Source organism: Varanus komodoensis, unplaced genomic scaffold (assembly GCF_004798865.1).
Source record: "Varanus komodoensis strain SLA01 unplaced genomic scaffold, ASM479886v1 scaffold19, whole genome shotgun sequence".
NCBI lineage: Eukaryota > Metazoa > Chordata > Lepidosauria > Squamata > Varanidae > Varanus > Varanus komodoensis.
This window is the reverse complement of record NW_025335550.1, coordinates 10416865-10438887: the sequence shown is the minus strand read 5'-3', so window position 1 is coordinate 10438887 and position 22023 is coordinate 10416865. Positions and strand designations below refer to the sequence as shown.

General features: G+C 56.4%; 1 protein-coding gene and 1 long non-coding RNA gene across 2 annotated transcripts in view; one reads left to right on the top strand and one right to left on the bottom strand.

The window, feature by feature from the left end:
• The first annotated feature begins 4240 nt into the window (after positions 1-4240).
• GSE1 (Gse1 coiled-coil protein) overlaps positions 4241-22023 on the top strand; it is a 197711-nt gene continuing 179928 nt past the window's right edge. Inside the window, exon 1 of the mRNA XM_044427847.1 lies at positions 4241-4280. The gene's annotated coding sequence lies outside the window, so the exon portion shown is untranslated. The remainder of the gene's footprint in view (positions 4281-22023) is intronic.
• On the bottom strand, positions 16979-19439 carry LOC123022248. The gene is made up of 2 exons (XR_006414502.1): positions 18692-19439; positions 16979-18523 (listed from the first exon to the last, which is right to left on the bottom strand). It is a non-coding gene; the product is annotated as an uncharacterized LOC123022248 (long non-coding RNA).

Genomic DNA, 22023 nt, shown 5'->3' with positions numbered 1-22023 from the left:
TTCCAGGCCTGTTCTGGAAGGCCCTGCAGAACACAGACTCCTGGAACTTCCCCCTTCGGCTGCCCTTCCCGAGAAATCCGAGGGAGGAACAAGTGCTGGAGGACCAGCTTGCTGAAGGATGCTGGTGCGGGAGATGAAGTGGGAGTGAGTCCCTGATGGGCCATGCCAGGGCTTCTGCTCAGTGGCCACATGTTCATACGCCACAGTCCCGTCCGTCCGTTTAACACATGCAAAAGAGTGACCCGCCCTCTTGCCGTTGTTACTGAGAGACAGTTGGAGGTAGGACTGTGGTGAGCAAAGAGGACCCTTTTCTTCTTTGCTCTTCGGGGGAAAGTCTCGGCAGCTGCCCAGGCTGCATCCTGGAAGAATCCAGGGCAGAGGAGAAGTGCCGTTCTCTTGTGCAGATTTTCTGGAGACCCAGCGGTGCAGCTTTCCTCAGCTGGAGCCTTTCCAGGTATGTCGGGCTGCAGCCCTTATGATTCCCGGCAGGGGCTGATGGAAGTTGCAGTTAAATGCATCTACATGGTGTCAGTTGGTAAAGGCTGCAGCGTTGTCTGACCTCTTCCTACAGGCGGCACTGCTTCAGGCCTCAGCCAGACAGAGTGAGGCGGTTCTAAGCACTGTCACCTGATGACCACCTTTAAGTGCGTGCGCCTGGAAACGTCTGCAGCCGTCCTCGGCTGCGTGTGTCCCTCACAGGGCGGGACCACGCTGGGCCAAGTTGCCGAACGTGTCCTGCAAAGGACCCTCACACCAGGGTCTGGAAAAAGCGAGCAGAGCCCCTCAGTTTCTCCGAGGCCCCCTGGTGGTGTCATGCTAGAATAAGGGGTCAGGGAGGGTCTTGGGTAATTTGCGAGCTATTTACTGCCAGCCAGCTGGGAGCGGGAGCCGTGGCCTGGAACGGGCCGTGTGAAGTTGCCTGTGTTAATTACCAGAGTCGCTTGGCAGAGACACTGAGTGTGAGAAGCCGGCTGTATTTCTTGCTTCAGCTCCTGGAGGCAGTGCCTTTGTGTTCCCGGTCAGGATCTTGGCTGGCACACAGGGAAGGGACAGATGCCAGACTGTGCCAACCACATATGGGAGAGGCATGGAGGCTCGCTGTGCCCAGAACATCTGTACCCCTCCTCTGTGCTGCGTCGCAGTTCCCTCCGCGAAAGGATGCAAGTTTTACATGGGAGCCTGAGGGGCCCTGCAGAGGAAATGTTTAGCCTGGATTTTCGGGGGTTTTTTTTCCCCTTCCTACTGAGAAGTTTGACAACCTGAAAACCTTGCAGCTAACTACTTGCTGCAGATATGTCTATGTGTGTGTTTAAGCGTGCATAAGGACTGTGCGCATGAATGCCTTCTCTATGCCAAATGTACAGCGCACAGTTGGTTCGCACGCTTATGCTGATTCCACAAATACATTCAGCTCAGAAAATTGGGGGGGGGGGGAGAAATAACAGACATTGGCTTGCTCTAGATTAGTGGAGGCAGGAAGATAAAAGTGCTTCTTTATACCTTGTGAGAATGGCTGATAAAGGCATTTGTTCCTTTCAGTTCTGCAGAACAAAGCACAGCAATGAAAAAACGCGCGGGAGCATGTTTGGTGCAGCAAGCTGGGCAGGGCTGGGCAGGCTGGCTCAGGCAGGGACAGAAGGAAGGGGAGCCAGGGGAGGCCCAAGGGGTCCCCCGGGAAGAAGGCAAGCACGGCTGCTCTGCCCTCGCTGCCGAGCCGGCACTTAGCAAAAATATCAGTTGACTGTGGAGCCACCCCGGGTTAGAACGTACCAGTTGTTTTAATGCTCACCGGTTCCAGTCACTGAAGGGAGGACGGGAAGATTTGCAGTGGAGGAGCTGTGCCACGAAAATGTAAAAAGAATATTGTGACTCCGGGAAATCTAATGCAGGCATCACAGCTGGAGGTTCCGTTTACGTCCTGTTCAGAGGATTGCTACTTTTTCTGGTTATGGTTACCTGCCTCTCCAGCTCCCTTCTCTAGCCAGGGGAAAAGCACATGCTGGTCTATCATCCCTCCTTCCCTCTGACAGGGCTTGGCCATGTGGAAATGGAACTTCCAACCTCTGGAAACAACTTCGTGCCATGGAAATGCGCTGCCAGGAGGTGGATGTGAGGATTTTCACCCTGGAGTGCATGGCCTTTCCTAGGCCACCCTGCAGAGCTGTTTGATAAGGGGGAGTGGAGAAACTTTCCTCTGAGACGTGGCTGAGCAGCTGTCTTGGGCCAGGGTTGTGGGTCAGCATGGTCCCAAACATCAGCAGGGGCCCACTGACAAGAGCCCCCCCCCCGGGCTTCCTTTCCCCCCTCTCCATTGCAGCCTGCTGGCTCACCTGCCTCTTCTGCTGGTGCAGACAGCAATGGGGTGGGGGGGAGAGGAGGAAGAGGAAGAGCGCAAGATGCCCCTGCAGAGTGGCTCATTGGCTCTCTGCCCATGAAGCAGGAAAGGAGGGGAAGCAAGGATGAAGAAGGGGATGAGGAAAGGCAGCCGCACCTGGCAACAGGGGCGACGGGAAGGCCAACTCACCGAGGGGGCCCATGGAAGGTGTTCTGCTCCAGGGCCCTCCGAAACCTGCAGCCCGCACTGATCTGGGCAGCTGGTTTGGTTTTCCAGGCACAGCTCTTGGCTGCCTGAGGGTCCCTTTGCAGGCTCCGTGATCTGTCCCTTGCGGGAAACAGTGTCGTTTACTGTTTCTCCAGCAGATGGCAAATTGGAGCCCCGACTAAATAAGCTTGCCAGCCTCTCGCCCACCCCGCGGCTTCCCTCCAGCGTCCAAGGTCTGCCTCTGCGGACTCGGTGGCAGGAAGGCTTGCCACCCTGGCCTTCTGGGCCAACTGAAGCCCGGGATCAGGTCTTTGTTTAAATTGCCCTCTCCATGCAGCTGGCAGCCGTTCTTGACAGACAGAGTGGAAATGCTTCGGAATTACAGGGAGGTCGGGCCACCCCAAAGGGGTCGCTCCGCACCCTACTCAGCGTGCTTCTTCCCACAGACCTCTCTCCCCGGTGCCCCCCGTTCCCACACGTCTAGGTCTGGCCCCAGGCTCGAGGATGAATCTGACAGTGTGTTTGGCAGGGGGCAGAGCTGCACTGGCCGACTTTCTGCCTGCCTCGCAGTGGTAGAAGAGCGCACGGGCTCTGCCTGGAGCAGCTGCTAATCATTTGGTCACATCCACAATTCTCTCCTCCTCATGCGACTCAAACCGGCCGCCTGGGTGGCAAATTGGCAGGGGCGGGACACGGACTCGGTGTGCGGTAGAATCGCCCGCTCCGCTTGGAGCCCTGCCGCTCAGAGGCTTTCTCCTTGACAGCCGCCCTTCCCGCCTCCAACTTCCCCAGCAGGAAAATGCCCAGGGCTGGCCTGCCAGATATGCCAGGCTGCAACTCCCATCATCCCCAGCTACTTCTGGGGGGCGCTGAGCTCCGCCAGGCTGGCCCGGGGCCAAATGTGAGCGGGTGGGGGTGTTCCCGGGGTCAGGCGGAGCGCTCGCCGTTGCACGGCCGCGGGCTGCCCGCCTGCTCCCTCCCCGTTCCGGAGACGAGCGGGGGCGGGGGCCTGGCCCCCAGCCTCGCTGGCCGCCCCCTCTTCAGCGCCGCTGCTTCCGCCTGCAGCCCTCGGCCCCGGCCTGCGGTCCGACCTTGCTGCGTTTGCCGGGCCTGCTTCCGAGCGAGCTCGAGCGCGCAGGACTGGGCTGCTCCCCCCGCCGCCCCCGAGCGGGCTCACTCCCGAGTCAGTCGACGCGGCTCGGGTCGCGCTTGCCGGGAGCCCCCTTTGCCGCTGTCCCCTTCACGGGGGGGGGGGGGAGCAGCGAGGTGTGCGCAAGCCCCTCCCCCTCCGGAGGCACGCCCCCGCCCCCCGCCGGCCTTTGCTTTGCAGGCGGGGGATCGGCCGGCGGCGGCGGCTGCTGCGCCGTGGCCCGGTTGGAGCCGGTGAGTCACTCGGTGGCTGCAGCTCCTGGAACGGGAGCAGCCCGGCTGGGCTGGGCTGGGCCGGGCTGGGCCGGGCCGAGCCGCGGGCGGGGGAAGAGGCGCACCAGAAGCAGGAAGTGGTGGGGGAGAGCCAGCGAGACAAGCAGCCAGCGAGCGAGCGAGCGAGGGCGCAGCCTCGCTCTCCTGCGCCAAGTTGCTCGCCGGCGCGCGCGGGGCGCACAGAGAAAAGTTTGCCGCTCGCCGCCCGGCGGCCGGGGCAGCGCAGCGTCTCGGGAGCGGCCCTCGCTCGGGCCGCCGCCGCCCGGACCCATGGAGGAGAGGAGCCCTCGCTGGACCGGCCGCCCCGCCGTCATCGGTGAGTCCCGCGGCTTCGCCGTCTTCGCGTGCCCGCGCCCACGGAGCTGGGCCGGGCGACGGGGCCGGTGCGCGCGCGAGGGGGGCGCTGGCGGCTGCTTCTGGCGGCTGCCTCCCACCGCGGGAAGTTCGGCTTGTCGTCTGCGGTTCGGACTGGTGTGGATTCCGGACAGGAATGGGTGGGGGAACTTTTTTTTCAACTGGGAGGGGGTCTTCTCGCACGTGTGGGTGTGGGGCTGTCTTGCTAGTGTTGTAGGAAGGATCTTTGTACATGCTCAGAGACGCTCGCTTCCCCAACTGTTCTGCCTAGAACTGTTTATGCATGTGCTGTGCCTTTTTTCAATGAAAATTGGTTCTTGGGATTAAGCCCAGCAAGATCCCAGCTCAGAAATCTCCCGGTCTAACCCAGGAATTTCGAATTGCTGTCTTGGGTGCCAGGAAAGCTCTCTGCTTTTGTTTACAGGCCTTCTTTGCTGCTTTGTGATTCCTTCGCAAGATATAAGAATGAGTAGTGTCCCTATCGGGAAGGTCTGCTAGGAGAATTCTGGCTCGGGTTCAGTCCTGGGGGTGGGCGGGAGAGACAGCCTGCTAATGTTGACTTATTTTGGTTTATTTCCAAGATGTTTTGGTGATCCCACCCCTGTGTGTGTGTTGGGGAACCTTGGAGAGTCCCAGATGGTACGGTGAGCTGCTAGCAAGAGGTGTACTAGCAGCCTGAAACGGAGCTGGTGGTGTGGTTTGGGGGCTGTGGGGCAGTCGGCACCAGACATGTCTCTGGCTTCCTCATCTCATCTCAGCTGTGCTTGCTTCCTGGTTCCTGCCCTGTGAGCTTGTACTTCCAGCAAACTTTTACTGCTTCTGCTAACCTGGAGCACTCCTGACCACATGATGCTTCACAGGCATTACTGTCGCAACCTCGGCCGTTCCCAGGGCAGCAGTTCGCTGTCTTGTGCGTGGTGCCGCATTTCACATTATTGCCATCCTTGTCATCTTCGTCGTACGCTGTTTCTCATTTGCAACAAATCTAGAAGTAGTTTACAAATGAATCAGAACTAACAACAGAAACAAACAAAACAAGACTAAACATTCAAAGACACATAATAGCATCCTGAAGCTGGTCCATGACTGGGGAAAGCGAAAGCAGACGGGCAAGTTTGCAGGGAGTGCCTAAAACACACACAGAGGCCTGGCCTGCTTCGGGGCAGGGGGCTATTTTGCAGGACGGGGGCCACTACAACATGGGCCCGTCTCCGTGTCTTCATGAAATGGAGCTGTCTGCACTGAGCCACGGGCTGTCAGAGGCAAGAGTTTGGTGTATGTGCCACAGCTTTATGTTTTGGAAAGTGCTCTTGACATCTGGAGATGTGCCATGAGCATCCATTTATCCGTCCTGCTCCAGGGGTGCTTGGGTAAGTTCTGATGGTGGTGGCCATGTTCCATCTGGGGCAGCTTCTTCTCCAGTACAGGACAGAAGCGACCCCAGTTGCGGAGGTGAATTCTGACGTGGCCGCCCCCACTTTGGTGTCCGTCATCGATGTTTAGGGAAGGGAGCCAGAATCTGCAGCAAGCAGCTTGAATTCGCACAGCCTCACACTGGAAAACTGCCTCTCCCCAACAGCCTGAAGACTTCTCCCACAGAGAGAAGTTGGGGCTGGCAAAGCGGCCTCAGTTTAGAGTTGAGCTAGTCTGTTAAGCTGGAACTAGCTGCCTAATTTCGAAGGAAAGAGCAAAGCATCAAGGAATATTTATTTATATTTAGCTTCATTTTTATGGGCCCCCATCCTGCCTATTACTTAGTTCAGCAGTGGCTCAGCACCTCCCAGATTCGCGTTCCCTTGGATCTGACGACAAAGAGAAGCAGAGACAGGTGTTTCCGGGAAGACCTCCCAGGTGGCTTCACATAGCCATTAAAGGGCACGGGAAGATAAGAAGGTATCCCACTGATGCCATCTCATCCCCTTGTGGTTTTCAGCCAAAATGCCCTGGAGACAGGCAATGATAAAGACACCCGTTGCATGGACCTTTCTGAGCATCTTGTCTGTGTCCTCAGGCCACAACAGTTGAAACAGACTCTTTAAAACTGGATCAAATGGTACAGTGGGTATCTCACTGTTCCTATGTGTAGGTGGGCACATCTCCACAACCAGTTTAACCATTCAAGTCATGCATGAAGTGGAGGCAGTATAAGTTGCTTCTGGGGGGAACCTTTTCCTACTTCCATAAAAGACAATAGGTTTGGGCTATTTGAGTTTGCATTCCTTCATTCTGGCACTTTCTGTGCCTGCAGAATAAAGTATTTCCAAGCAATCTACAAGATAAGCAATAAATTCAGTAATAAAAAGCCATTAAAAAGAGCATATCGTTAAGCACATCAACATAAAAAAGTTTTAAAATGGAAATTGGGAGCCAGTATAAAGACAATAAGGTTTAATTATAAAAAGCTTTGTGGAACAAGAAGCTTATCACAGGAAGTGTGTCTCAAGATGGCGAGAGGGGGCTTTGCGGAGCGGCATGTGGAACCCACAGCCTGCCCATCTCGTGACCTGCCAGTCCTAATGCAGCCGAGGGTGTGCCCTGGCAGGTGTGGGACACCACCTCTGTCATGCCGACTTGGGCAAGCAACATGCCCAGGAGCGCAAGGATGAGGGTGTTGTGGTGCTCATAGCCCACTTGTGAGCTTCCTATGGGGAGGAAGGCACACCGTTCTGGATGAGCGCATGGGGTTGTGTGTTGGAGCCCTCTTGAGTGTTTGCCGTGTTGTTGGAAATGACATGGGAGACAGGGAGGAGGAAAGGCTGGTGGTAACAGACCTGTGAGTGGAATAGATGCTGCACAGAACTCAGAATGAAATCATCTTTGCCCCGTCGGCTTGCAAGCAAAGGTCAAAGACGCAACTGAAGGGACAGACAATGGTAGTTTTTGTTTTGGTTTGGTTTTTGGAAGCACCACTTGGGCTATTAACTTCCTCCTGCTTCAGTGTTGCTTTGAAGTGCATGTCTGTCTCTGTTTTCATGGCTTGCCTGCAAGATAATTAGAAGGGCCAGGACTTAATTATTTGCTCTTGTAAGCTGTACTCCCATTTTACAACTTGTCTGAGTCAAAGAGGCATGATTGAAGAAAAGGAGCGCTGCCCAGGAGCCTGGCCTCGGGGATTGACCCAACAACTCTTCTGTTCTAAGAACAGCTGGAAAGGTACTGGGATGTGACCTGGGATCCGCTTTTCTCCTGTCGGCTTGTGGCGGGGTAATTTTGGAGACGTCACCCTCTCTTGCTTCTCTGCTGTGCCGTAGAGAAGGTGACGTTTGTAGTGATCCAAAGCTGCTGTTTGTTTGCCTGCCTATGGAGGAATGAAGCAAATAGGACAAGAAGCATTTTGCATGGTAGGAGAGGTACGTACTTAAAGGCTCTGCAGTTCTGTCTTATTATGCAGTTTCCAAGGTCTCGCTATTTTCCTCCTCTGCTCTCTCCCTTGATGCTGGTAAACTTCTTGCCAGGACACACCCGGATGGAACTGAGAGGCCTGCTTCCCTCGTTAACGAGCTTCACCTGCCCGTTAACGAGCTTCACCTGCCCCTTTGACGATCCAGACTCCCACCCAGGCAATGCCCAAGAAGTGGCCTTGCACTGTCGCCTTACCTTTGCCCCGTGGAGAAACCCAGCAGAGTCTTTCCTGAAACCAGAGGCCTTTGAGGTGGCATAAAAAAGAATTACGAAGTGGATTCTTCCCTCCGTAAAAAGGCACCGTTCCCTCCAGTTGGACAGGTCGCACCGGTGTCTTGCTCTAGGAAAATGCATGCCGCCATCAATTAGAGGCTAATGTTTAAAACAAATTGGGAATTGGGGTGAGACTAAGGTGGAACAATTTCTGGTGTTTAGAGGAGGTGTTTCCAGTTTGTATGAACAGCCAGTTATCAGTAGTTTAAATGTGGTCTGCCACTTTGATCCTAATTGGCTACGTACATTCCACCTGCCTCTTCTGCAACTCGGGAAGCTAACTCGTTGCTACCCCAGTCGAGCTGGATCCGTGCATTTCTTTCCTGCCCCGTGTCTGCAGCAGGCAGGCAGGGCCGTGGTGCCGTGGGCAGTTGCTCCGTGTCAGTGGACTTCCATCCTTGCTCTGAGCCTTCCTCACGAACTTAGGGGAGCCTGTAGCGCAAAGGTGGAGCACTTGCCCTGCGTGCCGAAGGTCCCGGGTTTGATCCCCAGTGTCTCCCAGTGGGGCTGGGAGGGACCCTCATCTGAAACGCTGGAGAGCTGCTGCCGGTCAGAGTCAGCAGTACGGATGCAAATGTATCAGTGGCCCGATTCCACGCGAGTGGTCCTCACCCTCAGGGGTTTGGTCGAGCTGTCCTTTGCAGCTTCTGTTGTTGCGTCCCGGATCAAATTAAAAAGCAAACAGCCTTCCTGCTTCAGCTGTTTGCTACTGTCCGCCTCCAGGTCAGCTCGCTGCCTCCTGTGCTCCTTCCTGCCAGTTCCCCAGGCGCTGGCAACCCGCCTGACGCTGGCGTCACTCTGCCAGCAGTGAAGGCAGGAGCAGGCAGTGCTCGTTGGCGAGGAACTGTGTGTGCAAAGGTAATGCTGGGAGCTGGCCCTGGGCGTTCGAGCGCTGAGGACCACGCGTGCCCTCAGGCCCTTGCCTGGCTGTGGTGGAGAGGGAGAGTTTGAGCCAGCTTTAGCTCGGGGATCCACCCTGCCAGTTCTAAAAGGCCCGGCTGATCTCACCAAAATAATATACTGCCCGGGCGCCACTCTGGCAATGGACTGCATGGGACTGTCACTCGGCAGTGCAGCCTGAACTCTGCACACAGCAGGCCCCGGTTTCTCCAGGCGGGCTCGGAAGGACCCCCGCCCAGGGATCTCCCTGGGCAGCCGTAGCTGCCTGCCTGTGTTGGTGACACCGGGCTAGGCCAGCTAGGCCTGCATCAGGCATCTGCCAGTGCCGCCCCCCGCGCACACGTCTGCTGCTGCCGCCTTCTCCACCAGAGCCAGCCCGGCTGGAACTGGTGCGAGGCAACTCCAGGGGAGCTGCTGGGAAGAGGAGAAAGGGGATCCTTCCCCAGCTGCTCCTCCTCCACATTTCCCAGGCTGTTGTCATCTTTCCCTCGGGACCAAGCCGAAGGATCTGGCAAATGCAGGCTGTGAGCGATGAGGTTAAGACCTGGCCAAAACCACGAAGGGCCAAACTGATGAATGCCGCATGAGAGCCGGACGAGGGCAGGGAAGGGGGGGGGGGTTGCAAAGCTCTAAGCAGAACAGAAGGTGGGGGGGATGATGGAAAGGTAGGCCAGCACACGGTTGTGTTTTCACACCCCGCGTAGCTTTTTGGCCCCCCTCGAGCTCCCCGCCCTCCAACCCCCTGGGCACAGCAGCGGGATTCTTGTAAAAGCCTGGAGACTTCACTGGGTCAGGGATTTCTCAGGTCCTGCCAGCTCCCCGTGGGCACAGGGCCCTCTCTGAGCTTCCATGGGCGAGTCCAGCTTCTGTTCTGAGAGTTCCCATTGCGTGTCCTCCTTTGTCCAGGATGGCTCGGCCCTTCCTAGCCCCTCACGCCAGCGCCAAGAGGCCTCCATTTGGCTCGGCCCAGCTGTTACTTTTGCCCCCCCCCCGCCACTGCACCCTAAGAGATGTCAGCAGAGTGGCCTTGAATGGAACCAAACAAAGCAGCTTTCCATCTGGAATGGCTGGGAAAGCACCGGTCCTTTCTATTGTATCTGGGCGATGAATTTAGGTTGCATGGTTGTACTTTTAGAACCATCTTGCATCTGTTATGCATTCCAAATTCTGCTGCTCTCTGGCCCACTGTCTCTCTGCGTGTGTTTCAACAACATCCCCCTCCTGGCTTGTTTGGTCTTCTGTTTTGGGTGTGGGCCAGGGTGGATATGTGCTCGCAGCTCATGTGTGCGCAGGATTCTGAGTTCGCGTGTGTCAGTTGAGGACGATTATCTGTGTGGCTGGATGGCTGGGCACACGTGGGTCCCGCTCTACGGTTGTGTGCAGTTGAGCAACAGGTCGGGGAAGGCAGGGCACGTGTGTTGCAAAGAGTCCCAGGACAAACCCCCAGGATTTCCAGTGCCGTAAGAAGAGCCCTGCTGAATTGCCCCCAAAACTTACATAGTTGTGTGGGTTATTCTTTCACGCCAACTAGATAGATGACTCTGGGAACCAGCAGGCATGGTCCAGTGCAGTCGCACCCTCCTTAGCTCCTGGTGTTGAGGGGCACTCTATAGCCCTGAGGACTAGAAGCTACTGACTAGGTTCAGGCAATAGGCTCACCCGTACTCAGGGGCTGAGTCTGGGGTGTCATTGAAATGCAGGTGCTTCTTGAAACCTGGATTATTGAATTGTCTGAACCCAGCTGAGATACCAAGCCACGGTGAATAATTGCACAGTGCACAACCAGTAACAAACCATATACTCTTTCCATGGGTTGTTCATGGTTAACAAACCATGGCTTGTTAGCACAGCTGCATTCAGACCACATGATAGCCCATGTTCCAACAACAAGCCGTACTCAACCTATACCCAGTCCTTGAGTGTGGGTTATTGTTTGGTCTGAACTCGGTCACTGATAGCCCTCTGTGCCTTGAATACATCTAATCCCCTTTAAAGGCATCCAAGTGAGCATTTACTGCCATGTTAGGTGGTAGCAAAGTCCCTAGTTCAAGCATGTGAAGAAGGCTTTCCCTTTACCTGTCCTGAATCTATACCTGAATGTCTGCGCTTCGTCTAGGAAGTCTCTGCATGGAAGATCTCACTGAGCTTAGTGGTCTGGCGACAGGCTGCCTCCTCAGCCGTGTATTCATGTGCTTGCACATGCACACGATTTTTGGCCATGCTAATGGGCAGGTCCGACCGTGGTTAACTCATCGTGCACCTGTAAACTTTTATGTGCAGGGTGGAGGACGGAGGTGGGCGGGACCTGTGCTTGCGCTGGGCTTTATGCCGGATCGGTGTGTGGAGGAGAGGGGTTTGGATTCACGTGGGCCTTCGCTGTGGCTTGTGCGCGCACACGCGAGCTGGCTCCGAGGCAGGCAGCTTCACGGCGGAGACAGTGACTTTGGCGAGGGGCCAGGAATCCGCTGTCTCTGGCGGAGGTGGAGGCGAACGCGACGGGGCCACGACCTCCAGCTTGAGGGAGACCGTTTTTATCGCTTCCTGACATGCCGGGGCCTTTGCAAGGTTACAGGTTGGGCAGTGGGAGGAAGGCCGCCGCGTCTTTCCAAGTTCAGTGGTGCTGGGAATTTCCTTTTGTGACACAAAAAGGAGAGGAAGCAAAGGCCCGGCGCCAAGATTGTGGAGGGCACTGAACTCTGCCGGAGGGAGCTCTCGCTGCTTGAAATTTCGGAGCCCGTTAGCATGCAGAAAGCCTCTTGGCAGCCCTCATCTGCCCCTGCGGACCAGCCTCTTCCACAGATAGGAGAACAGTGAGAGCAGCTGACCCATGGCGGGGCTGGAGCTCTGCCTGCCCTCCCGCCCTTTCTGTCCGTTGCGCCGTCCTCTGGGTCACGTCCCTTGCTCTTCGGAATGCTGGGCCACGAGGCTCTGCAGCTGCTTTCTGTCTCCTTTCCCCTGTGAGCCCTCTTGTTAAAAGCCACCACCGGTTACTGGGCCGCTGATATCCTGTTCTTTGCACGATCTTGCACTGTGCCGTTCAATAAAAGCAGAGTAATGTGAAATAGAGGAAGCTTGCCTTGTCTGCGTTTCACCTTGACAAAGGGTTGTCTTGGATCATGCTATTTGCGATTACTTGCCCCCTGCATGTCTGTGATTGTGTACACACTCACACACGCACACGCCTGTCAGGCACAACACCTATTTTTTATATTATTATTATTATTATTATTATTATTATTAAATAATAAATACATACATAAAATTTATTTATTGTGCTGTAATAAATCTGCTTCTCTTCAAAGTGCTATGAGGCCTGCTGTTTTGTATAGGCAGTGAGGACTAGTAGATTGAACTACCTTCCTTAGTCCTTGCCCAAAAACATGCTAACAGATTTGTTACGGCATGATAAATAACGTGGTGTAGGAAGTGATGAGAGCGAGTCTCCCATGTGATAGCAGCGCAGGAGAACTCTTGGTGCACTTTGGTGCCTGCAACTTGGGTAGGCATGGGCGGGGAGCTGGAGCTGGGGGTCAGACTAGATGGCCCAGGAGACCCCTTCCGACGCGATCTGTTTCTGTGTTTCTGAGTTCTTTCCCCTGGCACTCCCATCACTGGCTGCCTTTCGGAGTTCGTGGCCGGGCTGGCTGATGCTGCCTTGCTGGGTCTCTGGAGCCACCAGCTGGTGACCAGGCCACCTGAGGCTGCATCAGCGCGTGCGCAGGACTCGGGGCCTGGGGGTCGTGGGGCCTGCCAGGGTCGCCTTGGCCCGCTGCCTGGCTGCAGTGAGCCATCCCGCTTCCTGCTGAGCTCAGCCCCCCCCCCCCTTCACATGGCTGTGGCCGAGTGTCCCGTCTCTGGGACAGCTCAGCCCCGTTTTCACGCTGGGCAGACTGGAGGAAGCCCGGGTCCTTCCGCCTCTTCCCGGAGCAGTGGGAGGCGAACTTTTTCTGACTTGCCGCCCGGGTGTCCTTCCCCGTTCGCTGGCTTCCAGCTGGATGGCAGCCCAGAACCCAGAGGGGAGGGAGGCTGGGAGCGTGTGCAAGTGCTGATGGTTCCTCTCTCTCTGGGCAGGAGCTGCCTCTTCCTTTCCTCCCTCCGGTCGGTCGGTCGGAGGAAGTGTGAATGCGAGCTCCAAAGCTCTCCTGCTGGCCAGGGGAGACCAGGGAGGGAAGTGTGGGGGCACCCAAGCGGGGCCGGCGCAGCACAGCCTGCGTCTTGGATGGATGTGGGTTCGCTGCACAAGGCCAACCCACTTGTGGCACGGTACCAGCTCCTCCTTCCCGCCTGTGCCCAGCCGCAGAAAGTGGCAGCCGCAGCCATCACTTGCATGAGAATGGGAGAGAGCTCGGGTGAGTGAGCCAAGCCATGTGCTGGAGGAGGAGGCGGCAGAACATTCCCTGCTCTGACCTGCGTGCAAATTTCTTCTTAGCCCAAACTGGGGGAAGGACTGGCTCAGCTGTAGGTCGCAGGCTTTGGAGACGGAAGGTCCTGGGTTGGCATCCCTGGCTTCAAGCCTTCTGTTGAAAGTGTTAAAAGACCCTTTCCAGGTGAACAGCTGGGAAGGACAACTTTCCGTCTTCATCGTTTCATTCAGTCTCTGAGCAGGAGCAAAAGTCCCTGGCCCAAATCCAAGTGGTTGCTGCTTCACTCCCAGGCTTGTTGTGATCCATGGCTTGGAATGAGCTGAATCAGGATAAGTCGGGTCTCCGGCCCGGAGCATCCCCTCGCTGGCCCAGGCTGCAGCGGCCGTGGTGTGGCGGGTGGGGACGGGCGCTTCCGGAGCGGCTTGTGGGCTGGCTTGCTTGAGTTTGCTTCTGCTTGCATTGTGTCTGGATCCCTGTCTGCCTGAGTGCTCTGTGTGTGTGTTTGTGTGTGTGTGTGCGTGCGCGCGTGCGTGCGTGCGTGTGTGTGCGCGCGTGTGTGAGGGAGGGAGGGGACATTTTAATTTGCTGGGGTTTTGGTGAAGAAGCGAGGGCGGGCTGAGCTAGTAACCAGAGAGTAACCTCAAATTGGCGCTTCCGTGAGGCTGTCTGCCTTTCACACCGGCCCCGCCTGTGTGAAGTGCGAGAAGGACAGCGGCACCCACACTCTCTGCCCACTCTGCAGTTGCCCGCCCTTTCCCCCGGTGGCAAAATTGTGGCACAGTTCTGGAAAGAGGGGAGTGCTGCAGTCCATTGCTTTTGGCCACAGTTGCCAGGGAGGAGGACTGCGCGCGCGCGCGCGCGCGCGCGCGCGCGCTCTCTCTCTCTCTCTCTCTCTCTCTCTCTCTCTCTCTCTCTCTCTCTCTCTCTCTCTCTCTGTGTGTGTGTGTGTGTGTGTGTGTCCTTGCATGCATGTGTTTTGTTCTGCAAGATGAATGCCAAGTATCCGGAGGACTTTCTCAGTGCTTGCCTGAAACTATGGGAATGGCCTACTGGGAAAAGAGTGTGAGCTATCCTGGGCTGCTCCCTTCCAGGGAGAGTGAAAGACTGGCTTAAAAGCTATCAGAAGGACTTCATTAGTTTATTTAACATGCTTGCTTTCAGTTTAAATCTGAATTATTGTTGGTTTTAAGCTCTTATACACCACTCGGAGCCCATGGGAATAGGGTAGGGTATTGTAAAAACTGAAACAAAATAAAAATAAATGTGCTTCTCTCTCTCCTTCCCACTTGGACCAAGGTTTTGTGAGGCTTTTTCAAGTTCACATCACCTGCCTTGACGGCCACCGTCTCTCCTCCCGGATAAAGTTCTGTGTGGGTGTCTGCTGAGGGCTGTAGCACATGTGACAGTCCCTCCTTTCCCACAGACCTCCTCTTCCCTCTGGCGGGAGTGCTCCAGGCTTGCCCGACAGCACTGCCTTTTGGAAATCCATGCGCTCCGGTCTTCACAGCTCCATTGTGTTGAAGCAGCAAGGGCCGTTCTCCGCTGGAGACGGCCCCGTTGCGCTGATGCGATCCGGCCATGGGACTCGTCCTCAGCAGGGGGCTATCCAGAAGGGCGAGTTGGCCTGCGCTCTTGGGAGGGATCCCCGAGCCAGCCTCGCCCACTCTTCCTGATCTGGAGTTGTCTTGCCGGCCATCGTGTCTCCGGAGGCCTTTGCACAGCGCCATCAGCCGCATCGAAGGGCGCAAGGGCACTGGCCTCCAGCCCGAGGGGGATGTCCCAGGGGGCCTGGCCTGGCCGTGCTGCGGAGCAGCTGTCCCCCGACCAGGCCCCCCTCGAATGTGCTCAGCCTGGGGCTCAGTTCGCCTTCCTCCGCCCAGACGCCTGGGTGGGCAGCCTGGGTCCCTGCAGAGGCTGGCGCTCGCCGCTCCCTCCTAAAGACCCCAATCGTTCATCTTGACAGCTTGATTTGCTCTGGCCAGACCAACCGGGCAAGCGGTGCGCCGGATCACACAGGGCCTCGGAGCTGCGGCCCACTCCGCCAGCCCGCTTGCTTCTCCGTGAGCGCAGAGGCTGAGCTTCGTGCAGGGGCTGGGTCTTTTGGCCCCCGGTTAGCCCTTGGAATCAATGGGCCCATGCCGATCCGCGACTGAGAGCGCAGGGGAACGGATGGAATCGCCTGTTACTCTCTTTCCACTTAAATGCACAGCCTCCACGCGGCTTTCTCTGGCGTTAACCCCGTGGCCCTCCCCGCCGCCTCTCTCTGCCCTTCTCCTTCCTCGTTTTGTTATCTCCCTTTCAAGCCCTGTGACCTTGTATGGACAGTCTTTCATTTCATTTGTCTGCGCTGTGCAGCCACCCACATGGCTCTCTCACTAATCTCTGAAGCCCTCCCCTCCCCGTTTCGCCTTCGTCAGTGGCTTTCCAAGACAGCCAGCTCCCCAAATAGTGGCCCTAGCAGCTGAATGAAAGTGGCTGGGGGAGGGAGGGGGGGAGGATAAACATCCGTGGGGGGGTAAGTGTGCTTTCGAAATGGCCTTCATGTCTACTGATGTTGGAGCCTGCTGCTGGTTTCAAAATGAGTCCATGAGGACTAGCAACTTCACTTCCCCTCTAGCTAAAGCAGAATTTCATGCTCCTTGAAGCCTGAACCTTAAGGGGTGCCTCAAGCTGCTAAAATGGGGAAACCCTTCAACATTTCTCATTTTGCCTGCCTGCTTGTTCCATACTTCTAAATTTGCCGCATTCATTTGTTTTCATTCTCATAACAATTGTATGAGAGAGTTTGCTGTTTTCCGTGTACAAATGGAGAACAGAGAGACATTTTTTTTCAGAGGCGTGAGTCACCTTCTACCACATGGATCCTCCCACCCCTGTCAGTGCCCTGAGTCCTACCCCAGAACTAAGGTGTGCACGGGTTCTGTGGACCTTTGTTTGATGGAACCTGTTGGCTTGGACTCCTCTTGGATCTTCTCAATGGGGAGGCTGCTATTTTTCACCTGCAAGTGGCATGCAGGATTTAATTGGGCTGAGAGCAAGCGAGCGATTCCCAACACGTTTGCCTTCTCTCTCTCTCTCTCTCTCTCTCTCTCTCTCTCTCTCTCTCCCCCCCCCCCCCCCATCTGTGTGTGAATTTGGTCTCTTTCCTCCGGAGCTGGCAATATTGAAATATTAATGGCTGCCTCTAATTGCTGCGTTAGAAGAGCTGTGGATTCAAGGGGAGTAGTCCTTGGTGGCGCTGGAGGGAGCGGCTTCCCTGCTAGTTAATTTTGTTTTCTCAGGGACTGTTTGGCGAGGAGAGATGTTTGTTTATTTCCACTAGGAATTGTCCAGCCCTAAGGAAAGGGGAGGCCAGTGCAGGCAGGCAGCTTGGCATGCGTGTGCAGGCATGCTCACACACGACCGGCCGTGGAGCGGGGCGAGTCCATCCCTGGGGGATGAGTGTGCGTGCTTGTGCGCACAGCCTTTCTCTTCCCCACCCCACCCCGGCTGGCTGTTGTTCTCCAAGGAACAGCAGCGCCCTGTCAAGTCACGCTCTTGTACCTGCTGCAGAATCGGGTCCATGTGCAGCCCTGATGCTTACTGGGTCACTCTGGGCCCGTCACTGACGCTCAGCCTCTCCTACCCCTCTGGGTCGTCATGCGGGTCGAACCAGAGGGGGCTATATAAGCTGCCCAGGGCTCTTGCAAGAGAGAAACAGGTAGGATAGAAACGGAATGACTGAATGAAGAAAAGATGTTCTTTTAAAGCTCTTACTGCCAGGAGTTAAGCCTTTGGGGAGTCAGTCGGCCTTTTGCAATGCGTGTGGCCAGACTACCAAGTAATCCACAGTGCCAGGAAAGAGCGGGGAACCAGAGGAAGGGGGAGAGGACACCAGAGGGACCCAAGCCGGCAGGGTGTGACCCCCGCCTCAGCGTCGGCACCCTGCTCCAGGGGAAGGAGCCGCTTCTGGGCTTCGCAACTCTGATTCGGTCAAATGGGCGAGCGCAGGAGCTGTTGGGACCAGAGCTGCAGCTGCCACTAATTCCCCTAGGAGAGAGGGGGCAGGGACTGGGACCTCTGCCTGTCCGATCGGTCAGCTGTGGCTGTGGTGGCTTGGAAGGAATGCGCAGGCCCTCCACTAGCAGCTGCCAGAGCGTCACGGGGAGGACTCGGCAAGGGCCTTCCTCTCCACGCATGTTGCAGTTTTCTGGCCTTGGTGTGATTTTCCAGCCTTCCAACAGCCCGAGTTGTGTCTTGGAGGCTCAGTGCCTGCCAGTCAGAGCTTCCAGTAAAAGGAGATTGGCTTCCTTGAGCTTGCCCCTTTTGCCTGCAGCCCAACCCGGGGCCAAAACGTGCCCCCCAAAGCCTTTCCAAAAGGGAATCGGGCTCTTGGGGAGAAAGAGGCTTTGTGCTTCTGGTTTAAACCGATAAGCGTTGTTATCTTTGTTGGGTGGGGTTTGCCCGCCTTATTGTAAGAGGTGTGTCCTGCCGTTCTGTCTTGCTTGAAGCTGCATCAGGCTCCTTATTACGCGAAAGGGAAGAAATAAAGAACCAAATCGAATGACATGGCCGCAGCTGAGGAGGAAAGTGGTCATAACAGCAAACGCAGCCTTTTTGGAAGCTGGGAAGGGATCTGAAGCAAAACGAAGCAAGAGCCAGTCTTGGCTGGGCCGAGGGTGGCGGGACAGGAGGGCCCTGTCAGGGAGGGTGCTGCTGGCAGACACCCCCTGGGCCGGGGAGCTCCACAGGCTGGCCACAGCTCTGGAGAAGAGGGCCAGCTCTTGTGCTGACTGTTGGTGTGTGGTGCCCAGAGAGGCCTGGGAGCTTGTAGGTCACCTCAGATGACCAGCAGCCTCTTGGCTCTGGGGCAGCGAGTAGCTCCTGGCCGGTTTGGCCTAGCAGGGCGACTGCAGCGAAGGATCGCTCCAGGCAGCGGTGAGGATGCCAGTGCGTGTATCTCTGGGAGGAGCATCCCTTTGTGTGCTTGTGGTGTGTGGCGGGGTGGTGTCGGCTTGCCTCCTGTTCCCTTTCAGCAGTAAGCAGGCTCTTGGGTTGAGATGCGGTGGAATCACTAGAGGAGGCTGCAGATTAATGACTTCTAAAAGCACTGCCTCTTCCTTTCTCTGTGGTGCGCTGGGAGCATCAGTAGCCAAAAGTGATCTATCTCTGCTCCATTCTGTGAAGGCAGCGTGATCCGTTTTTCCTTCCTCAGGGACAGGAGAACATTTCAGATCTCGGATGATGGTCTTTCCAGGAGCCAAGGAAAGGGGCAAGCTGTTCAGGACTATGGAAACAAAACTTCTATTTACTGAAAAAGTCTTGCTGTTTTTGGAAAATAAAATACATCTAAAATGACATGCGAAAAGGAAATGAGAAAGAGTAACAGTACTTTTAAAAATGAATAAGGATAGATACATTTAAATCATTGCTGATAAAGGGCCAGAAATATTACCTTAAGTCTGCATAGACATCTTTCAATTTGCCCACTTGCAATCAGGATGAGAAATAGGGCCGGGCACTTGTATTGGATGAAGCAGGGGCCTGGACCCACAGTGCTGTTAGTGCCAAACTGGTTGCTTGCAATTGTTCCAGATCAAACTGGTGCCCTTGGAGGCGTTGACCCATGACTTCCAGCAAGGCTGGAGGAAGCAGAGAGTTGTGGTCTAACTGCTCGAGAGTGCCGCCGGCTTCAAACTATCGTGGTGTTTTTAATGCCAGTAATATTCAAAAATGTACATGCTTCCCACTCTGTATGACAGAATCTCTAAGCTGTTATGTCCGGGCCTCTCTGGGATTGCCTGTACGAGCCGAGTAGCTGCAGTGCGGTGCCCTTCCTTCCCTCCCACCCTCTTTTTGCGTGAGCTTTCATGCCCGCATCTGTCCGCCTGCCCTGGAAAGCGAACGCTTGGCTTGGGTTGGCTCTGCGTGTGGCTGGACCCGTTTCGCTGCGGGAGCCAGAAGCCCCTGCAAGACCCCGAGCGGATTAAGAAAGGGGTTGCGGGCAGTGCAGGCCGGATGCCTGGGTGGTGGGCTGGCCACGCTCCGCCAGCTCCCTTGGCCTGCGGGCGAGACCCCGAGAGCCGCCGCGCTGCCTTCTCACAGGGATGGCAGGGTTAATCCCCTCATGCTTTCTCCCCGCTTCCTGCTTTTGTTGCGGCCAGGGCCAGGCTGGCGGCTTCCTCATAATAGAGTAAACACTGGCACGTCTGTCACCTGCTCCGGAGGCGGCGGTGGCGGCTGCTGTGTAGTCGTGCCAAGTGGCGGGCGGGCGGGCGGGCAGGCGGCTTCTTGCTCGGTTGCGAGGCCTGCACTTGCTCCTGCCGCCTCGCCGCGATCCTCCTCGGAACGGTTGCCCTGGGGCGCCGCGACCTTAGCAGGTGTTCTGGAGAGCGAGACCCAGGGGCCTGTTGCCGCACGTCAGCGTCAGGCAGCGGCGGCAAAGCCCTTCTGACCCACTTCTCTCTGCCTTGCGGGAGACCGGAGGCGCGCGCCCGCTCTGCCGGGCCTCGTCTCCCGCCCGGCGTGGGGAGTGCCCGCCCCCCTCGCCCCGCTCCCGCCTGGCTGCCATTTTAGACCAGCTGGCGCGGTGTGGCGAGTCGCTGCGCTCCACGGGCTGGCCCGGAGCCCACGGCTCAGGGTGCCGCGCGGAGGAAGTCTGCCTTCCGAAGGCTTGCGTGGCGGCATCGGATGTGTGATTGCGTCTTGGGGAACCACGGCGCTGGGGACGCTTCCCCCACCCCCACCCCCCAACACTGTGCAGGGCACAAGGGAAATGGCTGCCCTCTGCGCGCTGAAGATTTATTTAATTATTTCACGGCTTGAATTGTGTTTACGGCTCGCTTCCATTAAAACAAGTTTTTAAATGATGTAATTAAATGCTGCATACAGGGGGTAATATTAACTTTCTGGAAATGCTTGTTGGGGAAAGCATGTTTGCCTTAGGTGCCAGAGACCCCAGAGGGTTCCTGCCGGCCTAATCTGTAGCAGTGAGGGGTGTGAGAGGGTGGGCACCGTGATCCTGTGGGCTGGACAAGGGGGTCCATGGTGGGCATCTGAAGCTTCTTGTGTGGTCTCATGCCTTTATCAAGGCCTCTTGCAATGAAGGTGATTGGAACCCATTCATACGGGTGAATCTGCATGTCACTGAAGGACAGAGCAGAAAACTAAGGTTATTCCTCTGTGTTAGCATTTCTATTCAGGTGATTCTGCTCCTCCAGAGTGGGTTGGACTAGATGACCTTGTGAGGTCCCTTTGAGTGTAGGCTTCTGTGAATCAAGTGCTGCCATATGGTGTGGTAGGGCAGATCTTTGACCTTCAGGGCAGCCATTTGCTGGGCTGCTGCACCTCTGGATTCCTGCATTGAGCAGGGACCTGGATGAGGGGACACCCTCCTGCATGAGCCAAGGAAGCATGTTAAAAATGTAGGTTAAGAGGGTGGGAGGAAAGCCCAAGCACATCTCGTTGTCCCAGGGAATGTCCGCCATCACTCTCTGAGGCATAGTAACCGCTGTTTTTATTTGCATAAAATTTGCAGGCCTTCTTAGTGGTGGTGCCAACCCTGCAGGTTGCCCTTCTTACTTGGAAGGCCCCTTGGCCCCAAACCAGGTGCCTTCTGAAGCTGGGAGGAAAGTCTGGCTTTTCTCAGGAGCCATTTGAGGCTGGCTAAGGCATCCTGCATAGCTACCCTTGATTGCTGGATATTACAGTTTTACTGTCTGTTTCTGTGTTTGTTTTGGTTTATTACCCCAGGCCTTTGAAGTGTAATTTTAGTGCTATCATGTCTCCTTTTTCTCAGCCTTTCAGATATCTCATGGCCTTTTAGCCTTTGTGTTTTTATGCTTTTCAGATCTGCATTATTTTGTATTTTATGCTGTATTTAAACCACAACGAATGGGGGTTTTCAGTTACTGAAGGTTGGAATAAAAATATAATAAATACTCTGGCTGTTTTTTGCTGTGTGTTTTGGTCACGGATGCTCTGCCAAAGGTGGCTGAGAAGTAAGTTTATCTTGTCGAGAAAGGTGGGGAGTCCACCTTAAAGGCAAGGAACGCGTTTTCGGCGCCCCTGAGCTGTGGCATCGGCTTTGCACCGGGCATTGCATGCTGTCTCCCCCCCGTCCCCCGAAGTGCTGTCTGTCCTGGCTGGTGGCGTCTGCAGCCAGAGCTCGGTCCGCCCGGCTGGCTCGTGGCGGCGCTGAGCCGGCTGGGGCCAGATGCTGCCAGGGGCGGCTTGGGCTGTCTCATGACAGCAAGGCTTCCACGTGCTTTCCGGCTGCACAAGGGTGGCTTCATCCCCACCTTGCGCTCCCTCCCACTGGCCTGGCTGCAAAGGGACGAGCCGGAGCTGGTGGGTTAACCTCGAGGTGTGTGAGGATGGCGGTGCCTCGAAGGGGCGGAGCGTCCCCGAGTGTCTCGCTCTCCAGGGCCAGCAGCCGCTCCGTGAGCTCAGTGAGGACTAGCCAGCCGCTCTTGGCGAGCGGCTTGTGGCCCTCCGGTCCTCGCCAGGGCCGCACATCCCATTGGCTGCTCACCGTTGCCTCTGCAGGCGGAGGCCCGTGTCTGTCCCTTGGCCCGTCCCATCCGGCCCAGCGCTGCCATCACTGGCTGGCAGCCATTCTGCCGGGCTCCAGCAGGATTCCTTCTGAGCCCTCCCTGGGTTGCCCTTGGGGTGGGGCGAGGGGCCGTGCGGTGGCTCCGCCACGGAGCTCCTGCTCCTCTGGTGCAGTCCAGAAACCCTGGGAGGCCCGCGAGCGGCTCGCCCCCTCCTCAGTGCTTGCAGGCTGCT